Source organism: Aquarana catesbeiana, linkage group LG01, assembly GCF_042186555.1.
Source record: "Aquarana catesbeiana isolate 2022-GZ linkage group LG01, ASM4218655v1, whole genome shotgun sequence".
Classification (NCBI taxonomy): domain Eukaryota; kingdom Metazoa; phylum Chordata; class Amphibia; order Anura; family Ranidae; genus Aquarana; species Aquarana catesbeiana.
Genome location: NC_133324.1, coordinates 290,023,812 through 290,043,855, shown reverse-complemented (window position 1 = coordinate 290,043,855; position 20,044 = coordinate 290,023,812).

Genomic DNA, 20,044 nt, shown 5'->3' with positions numbered 1-20,044 from the left:
TCATTTGATGTTGAATTTTAAAAGCAACAGCAAGCCTGCTGATCCCACAGGTTTGCTAACCTGACAGAACACCACTGCTTTTAAAATTCAACATCAAAACAGTCTGACGGATTTCAAAATACTGTATTTCACTACACATGGTGGGTAGCATGGGGGGATTTAAAATTAGTTGTTTTTTTATTTATTTTATTTACATTTTTTTTTTTTTTACACTTTTTCTTTACATTTTTTTGGATCAATTTCATTGCGATCACAAGGAATGAACAACATCCCTTGTGATAGCTGGGGCAGTGACAGGTACACTTTATGGCAATATTTGGGGTTTATTAGACCTCTGATTACTTCAATGCTTTGGTGGCCGGTAATGGGCAATAAAAAAGAACTGAAACCAGAAGTGGCAAGATCCCCATCTCTTCCGGCTTAATTTGTCACAGGGGGGGGGGGGGTAGATGTTCCTCCCTGTTTTTTTTTTCTTGAAAAGCCAGTGGAGTGCAAAACACACCAAAAAATCTTCCACCTGTTGCCAAAAAAGTGCACACACATAAAGAGTGAAACACAAAAACGAACAACGGGTGTTACACTGATCCTCCACTAGGGAAGGACATTACCCTGATCCCCCCCGCGTTAGACTCCAGACGGGGACTGAGGTACTTCACTTGGGTCCATCTGGCCGAAACCAGACGGACCCCTGTTCTCTGGAAGGTCTGCTGAAACAGACCCACCCAAGTACTAGGTGGGACTCCCCCGAAGGGAGACCCCATGAGAGAGGGTGAACCAAGCCAGAAGTTCTTTGTCCACCCCCTCCCAAGACTTTCAGAGTAGGCCCGAGGACCTACACCCTACTCATCACACTCTGTCTGCATCTAGTCCAACATCGTGTAGCCATCTCGGGCTTCCTGGTAGAACAGGAGAGTGTGGGAACAGTGGTGGGAACAGCGGTGGGAGGCAGCTGGAGGGGGGGGGAGCCCTTCTGAACCCTCTAGATGTGATCAGGCTTTTATACGAAAGCCTGTCGTTGGCTGCAAATTTTGATACCAGGATAATGGCTGCATCTGCATTTCAGGATTGATAAGATGCGACATATTTAATTTTTGTTTTGGGTTTTGATATACTTTACTTAATTTTAGCAAAACATGTTAAGTGTAGTTTTTCATTAAATCTAATTTTCAAGAACTTCAAAAGCAATACTAGGCTGTAATTAAAACATTTTCAGCAATTTGCATTCATTTTAGGCATATACAAATATAGAAGATAAATGTCCAAGAAAATGCATGATGTGCTTGGAGAAAATCATTTCAAATTCTGCTTTTATCAGTGAATAAAAATCTATAAAATACACCACATAGCAACCATTCACAAGAGAAAAAAAACGTCAGTAATACAATTCTCTGTTAGATTCCATTTTGCAAAATGAACTGTCAATGGTAACTTGTGAACAGTTGTGTATCTTCCTAAACCTTCATGTCCGAGGCCTCAACTGTAGATACTATAGCATTTCTAGTTATAATAAAAAATGCTCTTATTCCCTTTACTTTCCATGTGTATTTTTCCGAGTCCTCAGAAAAATACCAGTTGCAGATCTGAGGCCGGGTTCACATATGTGCGAATTGGGTGCAGTTTTCGCCGCATCCAATTTGCATGACATGCAAGTGTGACCGACTCTCAATGGATCTGAATCTGAGAATCAAACTTATGAGGGCAGGCACAGCCAAACAACTGAAATTTAAAAAAAAAAGGCAAGCAATGTCATTCCACATAGTTTTGTTTTTGCGACAACAGAGAGATAACTTATTAGGATCGTATATAGGGCTATGCACATCAAGCTAGTTAAAGCCTTTAGATGCTAGTTGGACATTTATGCATGATCTGATCTTCAAATATCCCTTCTTCCTGAACAATAGCACACATGCATCTTTGCTTGTATAACACATGGCCATATGTCTCTATGTCAATTTCAGACAACCCTGATGCCAGTGTTATCTCAGGTGAATAGTATTTTTGGCCAAATAAAAAGTCAGTTCAAGTTCACTAAATCATGCTGTGTTTTAATTACATTGGCTAGTTTTTTTTCCTTCTATTACTTATGTATGTTCTCTACAGTATTGCCTCGTACACACGATCAGACTTTCCGACAACAAAACCGTGGAATTTTGTCCTAAGGGAGTTGGCTCAAACTTGTCTTGCATACACACGGTCACACAAATGTTGGCCAACAATTATGAACGTAGTGACGTACTAGACGTACTACATTGTTTCTGAGCTCTTTAGCACCACCCTTTGGGCTCCTTCTGCTAATTTTGTGTTAGTAGAAGTTTGGTGAGTGTTGATTCGCGCTTTTCATTTTGCGTTTTTTAGTTCATTTCTGAACAGCCGTTCATCAACCAGACATGTTGCGGAATCCGAGGAGATAACGTGTTATTTATTATTGGCCTTGGAGTTATTGCTTTGACATTTTTTTGGTTGAATAATGATTTGAGTTGGTATATTTTCTATATTTTTGGATGCATAGAATGCACTTTTTGGTTAAATTCTATTGACAGATAGCATGTCTAATTTTATTAGTTTTTTTTTTAATGCACAATAAAAAAATTGTGGAAAATAATACTTGGCTGTGTTTTACTTCAAATGACAGTTTGGGAGTAGGCAGTTATATTATTCTTAAAATCATTAGAAACAAAAAGCCTTTGAAATTTTATTGCAATAACTCCATCAGTATCACCAGCAAAGCAGCTTCATTATTATCCCATTAAAGAAGAAGAGAATTGCGTGCTGCATTTGGAGATTTCATTAACTGCCATGTCGCGAATGTTAATTCTCCATTACGAACGCTAGTTTACAAGACCGACCGCTTCTGCTTCCGAGCATGCGTGTTTGAACTTTGGACTTTTGTCTGACGGACTTGTGTACACACAATCGGAAAATCCGATAACACACATTTGTTGACGGAAAATTTGAAGACATGCTAGCCAACATTTGTTGGCGGAAAGTCCGACAACATTTGTCCGATGGAGCATACACACGGTTGGATTTTCCCAACTCACATTGTTCAAAATATTTTCTGCATCCAATAATGTCATGGACCATTGTGTGAAGTGTTCGACTAATAAATATGTTTCATCACTGTAATTCACTACAACCACTTCTCGGATACAAAGCCTGCAGGTAACAGGTAACACTATGACAGGAGCATGGCAAGTCTGTTGTCCATCAGTTCAGACAAGAGCTTTACGTCTTGATGCAGTAGAGAAATGGGTGTATAGGAACTAGCGGCCAGGGTGTCCTTGTCTTATAAGGCCTCATTATCTGTTGGGGGTTATATTGTTTTTTATGAGAATATGGTTATAAAAAGATAGGAGGGAGGGACTCAGGTCCTCTGACAGAAGCCTATAGAAATCTGAAGATAGGCCATCTGGCCCTGGAGCTTTTGCTTTGGGAGAACCTATAATAACTTGAGCAATCTTCTCAGTGGCCTGTGCATTAAGAAAGGCCAGATTATCCTCAGAAAAGGTAGACCTACTTGACCTAAGAAGTTCTCACCTCCCTGTGGATTGTTGAATCTGCTAGAAAAGAGATTAGTGTAGAAACATCTGAAAATATCTGTAATGTCTCAGGTTCAGAATGTACTGTATGTGGCCCAATTAATCTTGAAAGGCAAGTGATATGAGCTGGCTATTTTTTGCCCTTTGCTAAATTGGCTTAGAGGCAACTAGATTTCCAAATTTAAAAAAACAGCTTCCTCCAGGACCTGATTTATTGATTAAACTGACATAACCAATAGTCAGAAATCTGTTTGGATTGAGGCCAAGCTATTGATATCAGACATAACATGTTTACGATGTATTTACTGAGGCATTTTGCAGCAGGTTTTCAAATATTTGGTAAGTGTCAGTTTCTTGCGGCAGGTCACAAAGGCAAAATTACCTTAAAACCACCTCCCAGAAGAGAACCGGGTCATTTGAATGGATTGGATTGCATTCTGCATATTAAAGTATCAACAGAAGATTCTCTCTACTTGAGATTCAGGTAGTGATAATTTTCCAGTGCAAACTTTACTTGTTTATGGACTAGTTGCTGACATATAAGATTGAAGGTTGTACAGATTTTTGTTAATTCAGCAGAATTGTCAGCAAATAAAAGTAGTTTGTGACCCCCAGCCACTAAGTTGCATTATGATCTAAAGGCTCCCAGGATTTGAAGCCTGTCATTAAAGTCAAGATAGCAAACAATTACCAGTCTTGGTTAATTTTGGGTCATGTGCCTCTCCTACTTGATCAGGGGGGACCAATGTTTGCCATGGAGCATAGGTGTGCGCAGCCTATTGCATTAGGGTGTGCGCCCCTAAGTTCAAACACACATTCCTGTGTGTCTGTGTTTATATAGCTTTCAGGATTGTGCTGTGTACTGCTTCTTCTTGTTAAAATTACTTTACAGACCCAATGAGCTGCACAACAGACTAAACACAAGTTAAGGCTCCATATATTATACTAAGTAAGATTGGCCTACCTCATGTTCCCAACTGACAGAGAACACACGTGGCTTCACCACACTGCATCTTGTTTCTTTGTTACATGAATATGTGCCTAAAAAAAATTAAATTCATTATTGATTCTTCATATGCACTTTAGAATGATGTTCTCCAAGTTAGGCTAAGCATCATGAATAGCTTCATACACCATGGTTGCATTTGTTCCATTTTCCCCTTCCCCCATTTAAATATGTATAATTATCTTAGATTTAGTATTAATAGTAGTAGCCAGCAATGGTGAATATTCTTTAACTCAATTTGATGGGGGTTACAATGCTTGGTTATTAAAGAGGAACCTACGTTGTTTCTGAAAAAAATTAAAAGTACAAATACTGTAACTGCTGACTTTTATTAAAGAGACCCTTACCAGCCCTGGGATCCAGCGCTGTCCTCACCCAGGTTTGTTCTTCACTGGTGTTTGGGTTCACAGTGCCATCATCAACCAGTGAAAAGCTGTCTGTGACTTCCTGGTGGTTCAGAGATTTTCTGCACTTTTTGAATGATCCCACAGTCCCCTGCAACATGTGACATGTCCCAGGAAGTTGCAGGCAGGGAGAGGGGCTAAACTTCCTCTCTGCTCGCCTAGGCAGGCAGAGTGAAAGTGGAAGCAGGTACCTGTCAGAAATAGGTACCCACTCCCTGGAAAAAAAAAGTTCACTATAATGATAGAAGATGGGGGGGAGGCTACCTTCCCCTCACTCGTCTCCATACCTAACAGGAGACAGGACGCAATCACCTCTGCCGCTGCTGAGGGCACCGGAGCAGAGGGCACCGGAGCACGGCGGGAGGTGGGGCCCCTCTCCCGCCACCAATAAAAGTGATCTTGCGGCGAATCCGCCACAGAGACCACTTTTATCTTGTAGCGGACCGCCCGCTGAAGAAGAGGATACCGGGTTATGGTAGCTAGCTGCTGCCATAACAATGATATCCTCCTTCAAACAGCTGACGTAAAACTGCGGCGGGCGGTCCGTAAGTGGTTTTTAAAGAGGATTTCAACATTAAAAAAAAAAAGAGAAGAAAAGGGAAGAGAAAGGAAGCAAGCACAACTATACAGATTAAATTAAGCAGAAACAGAAGGATGCATGCGCTGAAGGTTCTCAGGTACAGCTCTCCAGCAAAAACAGTAGAGACATCAACAATTTTCACTCCAAGGGTTGTGAAAGAAGCAATCACAGAGTGGTGCCTCACATACAGCAGATATAACAGGATGTCGAAGCAAAAAAAGTAAATATATTTTTCAATAATAAAGAGTCACAAAATAGATATACTGTATCTGGTGCTACAATGTATTAAAGACATTACAGGAAAAAATAGGGGTCTGCCATTGCTGAACTCCCAATATGAACACTTGAGCTGTTCTAGGTTAGTGTCTTAGAAAGTTTTGAATTCATGAGACCAGCCTAATAGCATATTTTAAAAGGAGAGGTTAGCAATGGTAGACCACATATGTCTCTCAGTACATGCTACCTATAAGCAATCTGCAGGACAGCAGAATCCAATTGTAGTGTGTTAAAAGAGAAGTATGAAAATTTAAAAAAGAAACATTTATACTCAACTAGGTGGATGCGGTATCGGTCCAATACTGTATGTGTCCCATGCCACCTCTAAGACTGAGATCTGGGCAATCACATGATCACTGATCGCTCGGTTCTCGGTCTTCAGTGAGCAAAGAGCTGTGACTGTCAGTCACCAGCTCTCTGTTCTGTCCCTCCAGCGCTAATCGGAGCACTGGGCTGTGGAGGGGGCTGGAGCAACTGCCTCAGGCTCTTCAGAGTTGCGCTGAGAGGCTGAGCCAGCTGCTGATCAGGCATTTGAGTGGATTCTGACATTAAAGTCGGGATCCTTCCAGAGTCTAGACTGGCTCAGTGATGTTAACTGACAGAGGGCTTTAGCCCAGCTGAATATGGGTCACAGGAGTGCAGAACTAAGTGCACTCTTGTGACCCACAGGTAAAATAGGGCTAAAAGAGCTTTGGCTCTACTTCCCCTTTAAGCCTCAGTAACAGAGCAAAATAATAGCCCTAGTGAATATAATGATCTAGCCAATAGATTGTGTTTTGTTCAATAGTTTTTACTGCGTAAAAAGAGTCAGAGTATACAAATTTTCGAAAATGGTACAGTATATACAAATAGGTTTACATAGATCAGTTTATTGTGTTTTTAGTCAAATGTCCTTGAAGCTAAACTCCATGCAAACAGCTACATATACAGTATAAAAACATATATGGTAGCTCTTTAACCTGCCAAGGAATTTGTGTAGTTTGATTTGCACATGTATCTCAGATTTGGCCTCATTCACCTCCCAGTCGCCAGCCTGTGAATGGACAGTAAAACCTCAGTAAAGCATTCAAACTACAGAATCTAGCTGCGTTTAGAAGGTTGTTTTTAAAATCAGGTAGACAGTCACAAGCAATGGAAACAGAAGGTTAAAGCATATTGTGGCTGCAATCATTTTTGTTTTTTTTTTTCTTTATTTTCCCCTACTGATCTGGCCAGTAATACATTTCCTATCTTACAGTATCTCCACTCTGGATTGAGTAGCAACGGAGCCACCCTTGTACGGCAATATTGTCAATCTGGGGATTTAAAGTGACAATAATTCTAGAAACAAAAAAATTTTTATATTGCAGCTTACCAATCCTTAAATATGGTGGCTGCATTAGTTCTCATTTTTAGGCTTTTTTACCATTATTTTGAACTGGTGATTCAGCCAGTAACATACTTTCTGTCTCAGGGTGTCTCTATTCTGGATGGAGTAGCAACGGAGCTACCCTTGACAGGCAACATTGTCAGCATATTTAGGCAAACCTGACTGACAAATTAAGTCAAACACCAGCTAACACTTTTTTTTTGAAAACTGACAATTTTTATTGATTTTCAACAAAAAATATAAGAAGACACGCATTGTTGTAGAAAGCATATACCTGGCAAGTTGTCAGCATACATTATGGCCAGTGATAAACTCGGTTAAGACATGCAAATCATACATCCAAAGACGGTGTGTGGTATCATCAGATTGATTGAGTAGGATTCAGAATTTCTGTATCACAACAGAGTCTAACCTGCAAAAGTGTGTGTTGGCGAATGGAGGAGAAGGGGAGTATAGTGAGAGGGTTAGGGAAAGTCAGAAAAGCAAGAGAAAGTGGAGATGACCAGATAGAAAGTAGTGGGAGACGAAGGATAGGAGAGGACAACCACCCGCCCTAGGAGCTCTACACCGCCCGGGGGCACCAACCACATGCAACCTCCTCGAGGTCAAGGTTCTTCAGGATATCAGGTTGCAGGGGTCTCCAGCATGTTCCACAGCTCCCACACTCGATTGTGTATATCGAGGGTGTTACTTAGGGAAGCTGTCAGATGTTCCATCCGTTTAACATCTCTGATCCTGGAGTGCAATTCAAACAATGAGGGAGGTTCCCTCCTTTTCCATTTCAGGGCCACCAAACATCGCGCAGCTGTTAGCACCTGGGCTAAGAGATTTTTAGACAGTTTAGAAAAAGAGGGGGTGGGAGGACCAGGAGGAAAGTTTTCGGGTTGAAGGGCACCCAGGAACCCAAGATGGAGTGGAGTAAGGAGTGTACCGTCTGCCAGTAGGCAGCTAACACTTTTTAAGCAGTTACAGCAATGGTTTGTTTTTTTCTCCCTTAGAGAAAAGATTTTAATGAATGAAAACTGACCAATGTGAGCACCCCTGACACTTTTAAATGGTTTGCTTTAACCTGCCACTTTTGCTGGACAGCTTGGTCTGTTGAAAAATAACAGACTTCAACAAGTGAAAATAAAGTAAAAAAAAGCCTAAATAGAATTAACAAATGCAGCCACTATATCTGAGAATCAGCAAGCTGCAGTAATAGATTTTTTGTTTTGGGGTTAATATCGCCTAAGTGACTTAAATGTACTATATTGGACTGTATCCGTTATGTAATTTTCTGTCTGCGATGATGCTGTTGCAACGGAGTGAATGTTGGATTCTTTTTTGAAGGTTAAAAAAATAAGCACTCTAAAAGCACTGTCAAATTTATTTCCTGCAAGGTCTGGCCCAGTCAAATGTGGTAATAAAAAGTGAATTGTAACAACAGCAAATCAGCCATGTAGTAGACCATCCAAAGTCACAGAGCGGGGCCTCAGTATGCTGAGGTGCATAGTGCATATGTAGTGGGAAAGTTTTTTGCTACTTTTGGAAAATTGTCATTGGTTACTGGGTTGTCGAGAAAAATACACATATAATAGAGTGATCATATTTTCATTTAAAGCAGTTACCTATAGCAACCCATTTCAATCTGCACTAAAAAATGAAAGATAGCTGATAGCTTGCTTTAATTTATAATAGACAGACCTAATGAATGTGAATTCCCCAACACGTATTCTTGAAGCTACGTATTAAATTTGATATTAATATGGGGATTGCAATATGGTTGTGTATTCTATCATTTTGAAGAAATGTGCAGATCGTTAAGGTACACTTCAACCACTTTTGGCGTCTTTAAGATGTGCACAAGAGTATCCCATGGACAATTTAATGTCTGGCTAGTTGAAGAGCTCAAGAAACAGCCACAGACCCCATATTCTAAGGGAGCATGGCTTTCCAGCACCAAAAAGTTACACCTCATAAAGGTGAATTCTTCCAGTATAGTCCTTTCCCTCCAATAGCTTTGCACATACAGCACTACGCCAACTGTTGGTGCTATATAAATCCTGTATAATAATAATAATATGCTCCATCCCATATGTTCCAAAACATCAGACCTCCTGTCCATAGCAAAGGTTCAACGGAATTTTCTAAAACACTGTCACAATTTTTTTTTTCACACCATCTTTCCCAAATTCCCCTCCACCTATTACTTTATCACACTTATGAAAATCTGTAATGTTATTAAAGCGGAGTTCCACCCAAAAATGGAACTTCTGCTTTAAGTGTTGGTGACCCCCTGAGATGCCACATTTGGCATGTCATTTTTTGGGGGGGGAGGGGAGCGGGTACCCTGTTTTTGGAGGCACCCAGCTCCCACTTCCTCCCCTGGCGCCACGGCACCGGAAGGCAGATCACCTCTCCCCCCTCCCTCCCTGCAATATTCTGGGACACGACACAGGTCCCAGAAGATTGCCCGGCCAATCACAGCACGCAGCGTGGCTTGCGCATGCGCAGTGCGTGCCAGGCTGTGAAGCCACAGCCGGGCGCCCACAGTTAGAATGCCGGTTCCGCAGAGAGGAGCGGGGCTTCGTGCAACTGCATCGCTGGACCGTGGGACAGGTGAGTGTCTAATTATTAAAAATCAGCAGCTACTTTTTTCAGCTGCTGACTTTTAAATGGGTGGAACTCCACTTTAACTATGTTGGTGTTTAACTGCCTCCCGTCTGGCCACTGTATATATATATGGCCGGATATGAGCAGTGAGCACCTTACCCCCAAAGTCCTCCAGCATCAGCCGCGGGCTGCTTGTGCTCTCTAGAGTGCACAGAGGCAGGATTTGTGACGCCAGACAAAGCAGATCATAGTTGTACTGGGCCGCTGTGAGCAGCCCTAGTACCATGTGTGCAAACGAAACCCCTGTTTATTGTGTGAACTGTTAGACAGGATGGTTTGTTGCATGCTGGTTGGTAGGTTGAGCTGTTTTTGTTTTACTTGCGTCACCCTTCCATGTGCTCCTTGCTGTTAAGGCTATTTATAGGTTGGAGCAGTTGCCGTTTTTGTTTGTACCATTGGTTATTTGGTTAAAGGAGAAGTCCAGCCTGAGCTCGTTTGGCTGGGCTTCTCCCATGGATCACAGGAGTGCAATTTGTTTTGCACTCCTGTGACTTCAGTCCACTCTCTGCTGACGTCACAGAAATCAGTCCAGGCACCGCCTCATCCCAGCCTGGACTATCACCCGTCTCAGCTTCTCAGCGAGCCACTGAGAGCCTGAGCTGGCTACCTCTCGCCCTCTCCACAGCCCATCGCTCGAGTGAGCGAGGAGGGAGTCAGGCGCTCTCTGCTCGGGGAGGTGAGAGAACCGAGCTATCGGCGGTGTTCGATGGCTCGGTTTTCAGTGTAGAGACACCGAGGGACAGATGCAGCATCGGATCAATGCTGTATCCACCTAGGTAAGTATGATACTAAAAAAAAAAAATCCCTTACTTCTCTTTAAAGGGGGTGCACTGGGACACTTTCACAGCCATTGTGCTATTTTCTGGGTGTCCAGTGCGCCCCTGTGCCTGTTTTTCAATGCATATTTCCCCTGAACAGGTGTATAGCAATGTGCAGAGGATACATACAGAATTTGTATTTTTAAGTGGGCTCCTTCCAGGCATACTGGCCTTCGAACTATCCATTATTATATATGTGCTCCTACTATGGAGGCTCTCAACATTTATAGAGTTAGGACTACAGATAATACTGGGGTGCCTTGTCGCAGGCTCTGCAGCCTACTCGTGCATTTGCAAATGTGTGCAAATTAAATTTAATGTAACTGTTATACAGGTCAATTCAGTTTGTTGCAGGCTGTCTGGTATGTTGAACTGGGAATGTTTCTTTGTTTTTGTTTGCCTAGTAGCATGTCTTCATTGTGACCAACGCCAGTGATCATAGTTACAGTAGTAAACCTTATTGAATTGTATTGTAACCATACTGTCTGCTCTCACACTCTACAGCGATGCGCAAACTGTTGGTGCTATAGAAATCCTGTATAATAGTAATAATAAACAAGGCTGTCATTGTTTACTACTTTGTGATCTCTTGGTTGGTCACAGCAATCACATGGTACCAGGGCCAATCACAGCGGCCCTGTAGCATATGATAGCTGTTACCAATCACATGTCTCACACATATTGTATCCCCATAGTCGGAAGGCATAGTAGAATTTGTTTGGGGTGTAATTGTAAGTATGCCTATGCTGCGTACTGTGTGAGAAATAACTTGTTAAAATGACAACTTTGTAAAAAAAAATGTAATTTCCAAATTTTCCAAGAAATTGTTACAAAAAAAAAATACAACTTAAAAAAACTCACCATGCCTCCTATTAAATACTTTGAACAGTCTACTTTCCAAAAAGGGGTCATTTGGGGGTATTTGTACTGTCCTGGCATTTTAGGGCCTGAAAAAGTGATATAGGCCATCAGTACATCAGGATTGATCAATTTCCAAATATACTGTATACATATACTATAGTTTGTAGACTAAATACGTTTTAAACACACTAAATAATATTCACTGATTTGGGTTATTTTTACCAAAGAAATGTAGCAGAATACATTTTAGTCTAAAGTTATGAAGTTATAAAAAGTAATTTTAGGATTATTTATTTATTTATTTATTTATTTATTTATTATTTTAAGGATTATTTATTTGCAAAATTTTATAACAGAGAATAAGAAAAGTGTTTGTTTTTTTTCCCAAAATTTTCTGTATTTTTTTCACTTAAGTAGCAAAAAATAAAAACCCAGTGGTAACTGAATACTACCAAAAGAAATCTATATCTGTCTAAAAAAATGAAAAAAAAAACATTTGGATTCAGTGTTGCATGACTGTTGAGTAACTGTCATTCAAAGTGGGACAGTGCTGAAAGCTGAAAAATGGCCTAGACTGGAAGGGGGTGAAAGTGTCCGGTCTTGAAGTAGCTAATAAGGATTTTTTTTTCCATATATGAAGCCAAATTGGGATAACACCTCCTTTATATTTGTTACATGATCTCAGTCACATAGCATAAAATTAAAGTGATTGTAAAGTCTTGTTTAAAAAAAAATAAAATAATAAAAAACATGTTATACTTACCTCTTCTGTGCAGTTTGTTTTGCACAGAGCAGCCCCAATCCTCCTCTTTTCGGGTCCCTCTTTGTTGCTCCTGGCCCCTTCCTCCTGTCGCTCATGACCTCCTGTCGAGTGCCCCCACAGCAAGCAGCTTACTATGGGGGCACCCGAGCCAAGCTGCAGCTCCCTGTGTCCATTCAGACACGGAGCTGCCGTTCGGCACCGCCCCCCCACCTCTCCGAAGGGAGAGTCCCAGACGGCCGAGGGAATTGTGGACATCGCTGGAGAGAGATGGGGCCCAGGAAAGTATTAGGGGGTCCTGGAGCGGCTGCTACACACAGAAGGCTTTTCATCTTAATACATAGAATGCATTAAGATAAAAAAAAAAACCTACTGACTTTACAACTCCTTTAAGAATTGCTTCTTAAATTTTACTTGGTCTTTTCGGAAAACTTGGACACATGGATGTGTGTACTGTGACATATTTTCATCAATAAATTCTTCTGATTGGCTCAGGTGAAGAGGTGGGCGGGTAATGTTATAATTTCTACCTTGACCAATCAGAGGAAGCTTTGTATTCATTGATAAGAAATACAAGTCTTCTCCCGAATGGCGGAGAAGCACACAGTTCGAATTTCTTTAATTCTGGCAGCAAAAAGGAAGTTGTCGTTATTGCAGCTGGAACACAGCGCCACTTACTATATGTAGCTAATGTTACTTCAGTCCCTTGCAGCACACACACCCCAGCCTCATCGTTCAGTAATGGAAACAGTTTGTTTGGGACACTTTGGTCCACACAAACTATTTAAAGTGAAATTAAACTTGAAAGTCTCCCTTAAACGAGTCTCTTTGTGCAACTATCTAGATTGGCATATCCTCATATCCTGCTTGAAATGTGACCTTTGGACACTGGGCCCTGCATTATTGTGATTTTTTAGACCTCTGTTTATGCTGGTATTTAGCCACAGAATGACTATTTTCAGGTCCAGAGCCATAGCACAGCTTCAGTTGTGACCCAGTCTCTAATGACTGAATTTATGGGTAGGTCATATGGGCAAGTCCAGGGAGCTACTTTGGTTATGAGAATATTTTGATGCCATTAATACTATTGCTGAGGAATTGAATGCTGCATCACTAAGTGGAGTGCCACGCATATATACGCCATGCTCCTGTTCTCACCTGTTCTTCTATAACACCTTCCCACCACTGCTCCTTATAGCAAGAGACACGGTTTTACCTGAGTTAGTCCATTTGAACCTCTCCTGCTTCCATCAGTTGGTTTCTGAGTGTTCATGGATTTAATTTGTGTTGCATCTAAGTTGTCCCTCTTTGAGATGCAACCTGTCAGATCCCAAACACATAAGGATAAGATATCAGGTACCTCCAGGTCATGATCCACTAAACTCCAGTTGAGATAGTCTGCGGCTTACAATGTTCTTCCCCGGGGGCCTGAAACTGACAGGCTGAAATGTTGTCCCCTGCTTAAATCTCTACATTCCTCTGAGTCTTCCTTAGCTCCACAGAGTGTGGTCCCTCCTCTGTTATAACCTAGGAGGACTTATCTGCAGTTATATAGGATTTTACATGCCAAATTGAAATTTTGATTACTGACTAACTGCAGAGGTCATGAGCGTACCTAAACACCTTAGTATGCAGAATCATTATTTGACCTGCCTGCAGCTTTAGCAGCCTCTGAGCGTTTTGACTGTGAAAGCTCTATCTGATGAAGAGTCTCACAAATTCTTGCCAGATGAGTTTGTCCCCAAGGAGTTGCAAGCAGCCGCCATAACTCCCAAACTTACAGAGAACATTTTGTCTCTTATTGAGGTGGTGCATGCCAACTTGGAGATGGAAGAGCAGCCTGTACCTTCCACCAGTGCTGCTATCTAATCCCTGAGAGGCCCTAAGACTACTAAAACTTTCCCCACGTACTCACTATTCCCAATCCCAAGCATCCTGTCCACTGACTGGGAAAGTGCTGAAAAAGGGTTTACACCTCCCAAATGTTTTGCAATTCAATACCTGTTTTTGGAGGCCTTTATTAAGAAGTGGGCTGTTCCCACAGTTGTTCAAGCAATGTGTTGTCCTAATAAAGCAATGAAAATTCCTGGGGAGGATGTTTCCTTTATTTATGGGTCCCATAGATAACATTTGGACACTCTGGTTGAGATGTTGGGCTGCAGGCATGCAAAAAGTGTTAACTGCGCACACCCTTTGAGGGAAACCTCTCTTTGGAGGACATCACTGGGGAGTAAGATCACTCATTTACCCCAGCAGAAGAAGCCAAGGCCTCAGGCTGGAAGAATCACCCACCAAAGCCAAGAAGAGTTCCTTTTGTTACTTTTAGGCTTCAACCTCAAAGGCAAAACCTAAGTCATCTTTGACATGAAGGGGTTCCCACACTTATAAAGTGGAGGGACATCTGTTAGCCTATGTGGACACCTGGATACACACAGCTTCTCAGATGCCTGGTTATGGTAGGTGGTTTCCACTGGCTACAAATTAGAGTTCTGCTACTAACCTTCTTCCCACTTTATGTCTTTCCAGTCACCACACAGGTTAGCAGACCTCAATATAGTGTTCTGAAGCAAGGTGTTATCTCCCTAGCTTCTGCAGTGGAAAGGTTTCAGATATTTTATTCCAACCATCAGTTCCAAAAAAAGAAAATGAGCACTTGTCCTACCTTTGATCTCATGGCATAGTATGTCTTCATTCAGTCCCAAAAATACAGTACTTGGATGTACTTATTTTTCTAGTACTTCAGCAATTCCCTTGCCCTGGTGTGGGTCCCCAACAGTTCCAGTCTGTGGCCCCTGTCTTTACCAATTGTATTCACCAAGGTTCTAGCCCTCTTGCTTGCCTAGCTAAGCTCCTAGGGCATCCCCATTGTGGGTATATAGATGGCCTGCTGTTGGGGGAACAGTTGGCACAAGTTTTGACCAACAATGTGGTGCTGACAGTTCAGACCTAAAAAAGGTTTGCTGTGATCCTGAACCTTCAGAAGTCTATGTGAAGCCAACTGACAAAGCACAAGCCAGAGTTTTCCTTCCACAAGAGAAGCTTCAAATTCTCTGCTCCCAGACTTGAATTAATAATCAGTCCAGGAGTCAACTGGCTTTTTGTTTCTGTGTGAGAGTCTTGGGGCTGATGGTAGCCTCTTTTTAGGCAGTCCTGTTTGTCAAGTTTCATTCCAGACCCCACAACTCAACATCCTGTCATTGTGTGGCCAACTTGTTCAGTCTCTGGACAGCCCAATGCACCTGACCCCAAGAACTAGGTTGTCTCTGGCCTAGGGGATCAGGAATGTGGGGAAGTTGGGGGGAATTTTCACTTCCAATCTCCAAGATCATCACAACGGACAGCAGCCTGTAAGGTTGGGGAGGAGTTCTAGACACCTTATCGGTGCAGGGGACTTGGGCGCTAAAGGGTTAACATATCCTCTTCAAAACCCTCGGACTTTGCTGTGTTATATTCTTAATTGGTGCAAATAATGCAAAACTAATCTCATCCAATGTGTAGTAACTAATAACTTCTCATTGTGCTTAATACAATGAACTAAAGCATCAACGCTATATCCAATGTGTCTATTCACTCTAAATTCTCTTTTAAAAAAAGGAAACAAAATGTTTTTTTTATTTCTCTTAATTTCTATTTCTCTCACCACTGTAAATCCACTGAAAAGCCACTCATGGGCCACTCACTGATGTAAATAACTCACTAGAGTTTTTGACCTCTAATTCAGTTAGGTCTATACATGCTTAATATTATTGTCACGTTACGCAACTGGTCAAGGCCGAGCTAACAAGAGGCCTACCCTTGATGACAGGGTATAACAGGTCACAGAGAGATCCTGTCCGCAAGACACTGTAGAAGGTGCAGAACTGAAGACTGTACAGCAGGTACAGTGGCAGCTGGTAGATGCAGGATCTAGGATATGTGGTCAGGCAGGCAGAAGATGGCAACAACCAGGCAGCAAAAGTACAGAATCAGGAAGCTGAAGCAAAGTCAGGGCCAGGACAAGGTCAGTATCAGGCTAGCAGAGAAGCTACAGGAACAGCAGGCAGGAGACAAAGTCGGGTCACAAGCCAAAGTCAGCAACACTGTTTCAGGAGAAAGCGGAGTCAAACAAAGCCAGGTCAGAATATAGAAGTAAGCATGGGATCAGGTCGCGTGTAATAAGAGCTGATGACCATTTAACGGTCTGGATTCCTGCACAGCTTTAAATAGGTAAAAAAGCACCAAAATGTCCATGCTTATGGAGTTCTCAATCTAGATGTATGAACTGTGCTATGTATGTGCGCGGGTGTGCACATGATTCACCAGACAATTTTTATCAATTAGGAATGTAACTCAGTGTAAGAGTGTTGATAGCACTTGTTTTTGTAGGCTACACTTACTGTATAGAAAAGGGTGACAGTGCAAAATTTTCATTTTTATTGTGGAGCTTCAGGCAACTTGGTTGTCCCAATACTGCACATCGCAAATGGAGGGTCTTCCAATCAGCATCTGGCCAGACAATGCTACGGCAGTGGAGTACATCAGGGAAAACCAAGGAGTCTTGTTGCACCAAGAGAAGTAGAAAGGATCCTGTCCTGGGCAGAACTTCATATTACAGCTTTGCCCCCTGTTCTCATTCCAGTCATAGACAATTGACAGGAAGACTACCTCAGCCGACAGTGTCTGGACTCCATACAATTTTCCAGAATTTGTGTTCTGGTGGGGGATGCTGTATGTGAATTACCCAGATTTAAAAACAAACTGGACTGGTTTGTCTTCAAATGCAGAGATTCTCTGGCAGAAGCACCACTGGTGGCTCAGTGGTATCAGTACAACTTGATCTTAGCCATGCCTCCCCTGAAACTGCTTCTCAAGATGCATCTGATGATCCTCATAATTCTGGACTGGCCCAGGTGGATGTGGTATTCTGACTTAATCAAACTCCTGAGAGATACTCTGTGGGCTCTTCCAGATCTTATATCCCAAGGATTAGTTTATCACTCTACTTCACAGTTCCTAGCTTTAATAGCATTGCTATTGAAGCTCAAGTCTTGAGGGGCCGGGTGCCAGTCGGACTAAGCAATCCCCATGATATTGATAGCTAGGAAGTCCACTTCCTACAAGATCTACCATCACAAGTATAAAATGTTTGTTAAATCCCCCAGGAAACCCAATGCACTTGTCACTGTTTAAATCTGTGCTGTGGTTCCTGAGCAGCAATGCTGGATAGCTGGCTTCTTCTCCCTCCACTGCTATCCGGCAACACTAGATAAAGGAGACAGCAATTCTGTGTGACAGCTCTTCTTCTAATTGTGCAGCCCTATCTGTGCCTACTCTTCTCCCCAATATGTACATAAAACACTGGCTTGACCAAGCCCCAACCCTAGACTTAGAACCTTTCAAGCTGTTGTCTTTGTTTTCTTGTGAACGACAGCAGCTTCAGAGGAGCATGGTAGTTCAAGAAAATTCAAGCCCAGAAAAACACACATTTCCTACTACACTGGTCTCTCTCACAAGTGCAGTATCTGTCTTGTGTTGTTGTAGGCTTGTGTTTTTGTAAATGGCTGCTGCACTTCTCTGAAATAGTAGATGGCTGACAGGGGGGTTCTGGGCTCAGTCAAGTTAGTGTTTTATGTATAAGTAAGGTAGCAGAAGAGGCACAGACATTGCTGCAATATTACATGGAGGGATGCAGAATGTAGAGTGGGGCTTCTGTACTGGCTGTAACTTTTCCATAGGAACGCCTATAACTTGGGCTTCAGCTGGGGAAGAGCCAACCAGTTCTGACAGTAATAAAAATGCCATTGTATTTCCAAATCACTGCTCATAATAGAATAGGGACACGTGTAATGGCACTGGGTTCCTTGGGGTATTTAACAAGCATTTCATACTTCTTGCAATATTTTTTTGTTTCATCCCAGAAAATATTTTGTTGAATGAATCCTAACCTTTTTGCAATTAGGCCTGGACAAGCAATTGGCCCTTAGTACCATCAAGAGTCAGATATTTTGGCAATTTTGATCTTGTTCAAGAAACCTCTAGTATCTTATTCTTTATTTAAAACCTTTGTACAAGGTGTTTCCCGTGTAGTTCAAATAAATTCCCAGCTCATCTTACTGACCAGCTTGCAACCAATCGAATTATCCTGTCTAACAGAATGCGTTAAAAACAGTGGTTTCGTTTGCACACATTTGCAAATTTATGTGTAAACTACAGAGCCCCGTCAAGGCACCCCAGTATTTTCTGTAGGCCTAACTCCAAATTTGAAGAGCCTCCACAGTGGAAGCACATGCATTATAATGGATAAGCAGAGGGCGGGTAAGCCTGGAGGGAGCCCCCCCTCCTTAAAGGCACAGGGGCCCACTTTGTCAGTGTCCAGTGCATCCTCTCTCCAATAATTCAACAGTACAAACAAATGGCCTTTAAAGGGGTTGTAAAGGTAAAAATGTTTTCACCTTAATGCATTCTATGCATTAAGGTGAAAAAACATCCGACAATACCAGCCCCCCCGTTTTACTTACCTGACCCCTCGAAAGTCCCGCACTCGCACCCGACATCCTCTTCGCCGCTCAGCTTGGCCGTTGATTGGTTACAGTGGATGGATTGAAAGCAGCGCAGCCATTGGCTTGCGCTGCTGTCAATCACATCCAATGACGCTGCGCGCCGGGGGGCGGGGCCGAGTGATAGAGTGAGCGGCTTTGGCCGCTGGCTGTATCACGGGAGCGCACCCGCAAGCACTCAACACCATGCGAGGGAGCTCGCATGAAGGTGTTGAGTCCTTGCGGGGGGGAGCTGAGACAGCCGCCGAGGGACCCCAGAAGACTGGGTTCGGGGCCACTCTGTGCAAAACGAGCTGCACAGTGGAGGTAAGTATAACATGTTTGTTATTTAAAGAAAAAAAAAAATATCTTTAGTGATCCTTTAAGGAGGGGAGGGCTCCATCCAGGCATACCTGCCCTCTGCCTTTCTATTATAATGCATGTGCTTCCACTGTGGAGGCTCTCATAATTTGGAGTTAGGACTACAGAAAATACTGGGGTGCTTTGAGAGGGCTCTGTAGTTTACTCATGTATTTGCAAATGTGTGCAAACTGAACCCCTGTTTTTAATGCATAATGTTAGACAGGATAATTCGGTTGGTTGCAGGTTGGTCGGTAAGTTGAGCTGGGAATAACTTTGGTTTTATTTTGCATGCCCTTTCATGTGCTCCTTGCTGCAAAAGCCAGTGATAGGTGAGGGCAGTGGCCATTTGTTTGTACTGTTTGTTTGTACTGCCCACCTGTGTCTTTGTGGAATTTAACCCCTTCCCGACCAGCCATCGAAGTTGTACTGTGGCAGATTGGCTCCCCTGGGGGAAACAATGTAACTGTACGTCAGTTCGCCTTTTGACCACTAGGGGGCACGCGCGCACCCGCTGCACCACACTGGAGCCGATGCGAGTGCCCGGCGGGCGCAATGACCGCCGGTCACCCGTGATCGTTCATGACAGAGCGAGAACCGGGATTTGTGTGTGTAAACACACAGATACTAGAGCTCTCAGGGGAGAGGAGACAGATCGTGTGTTCATACTAAGTATGAACACCGATCTGTCTCCTCCCCTAGTCAGTCCCACCCCCCCCACAGTTAGAACACACACTAGGGAACAAAGTTAACCCCTTGATCGCCCCTAGTGTTAACCCCTTCCCTGCCAGTGACATTTATACAGTAATCAGTACATTTTTATAGCACTGATCGCTGCATAACTGTCAATGGTCCCAAAAATGTGTCAAAAGTGTCCAATTTGTCTGCCGCAATATCGCAG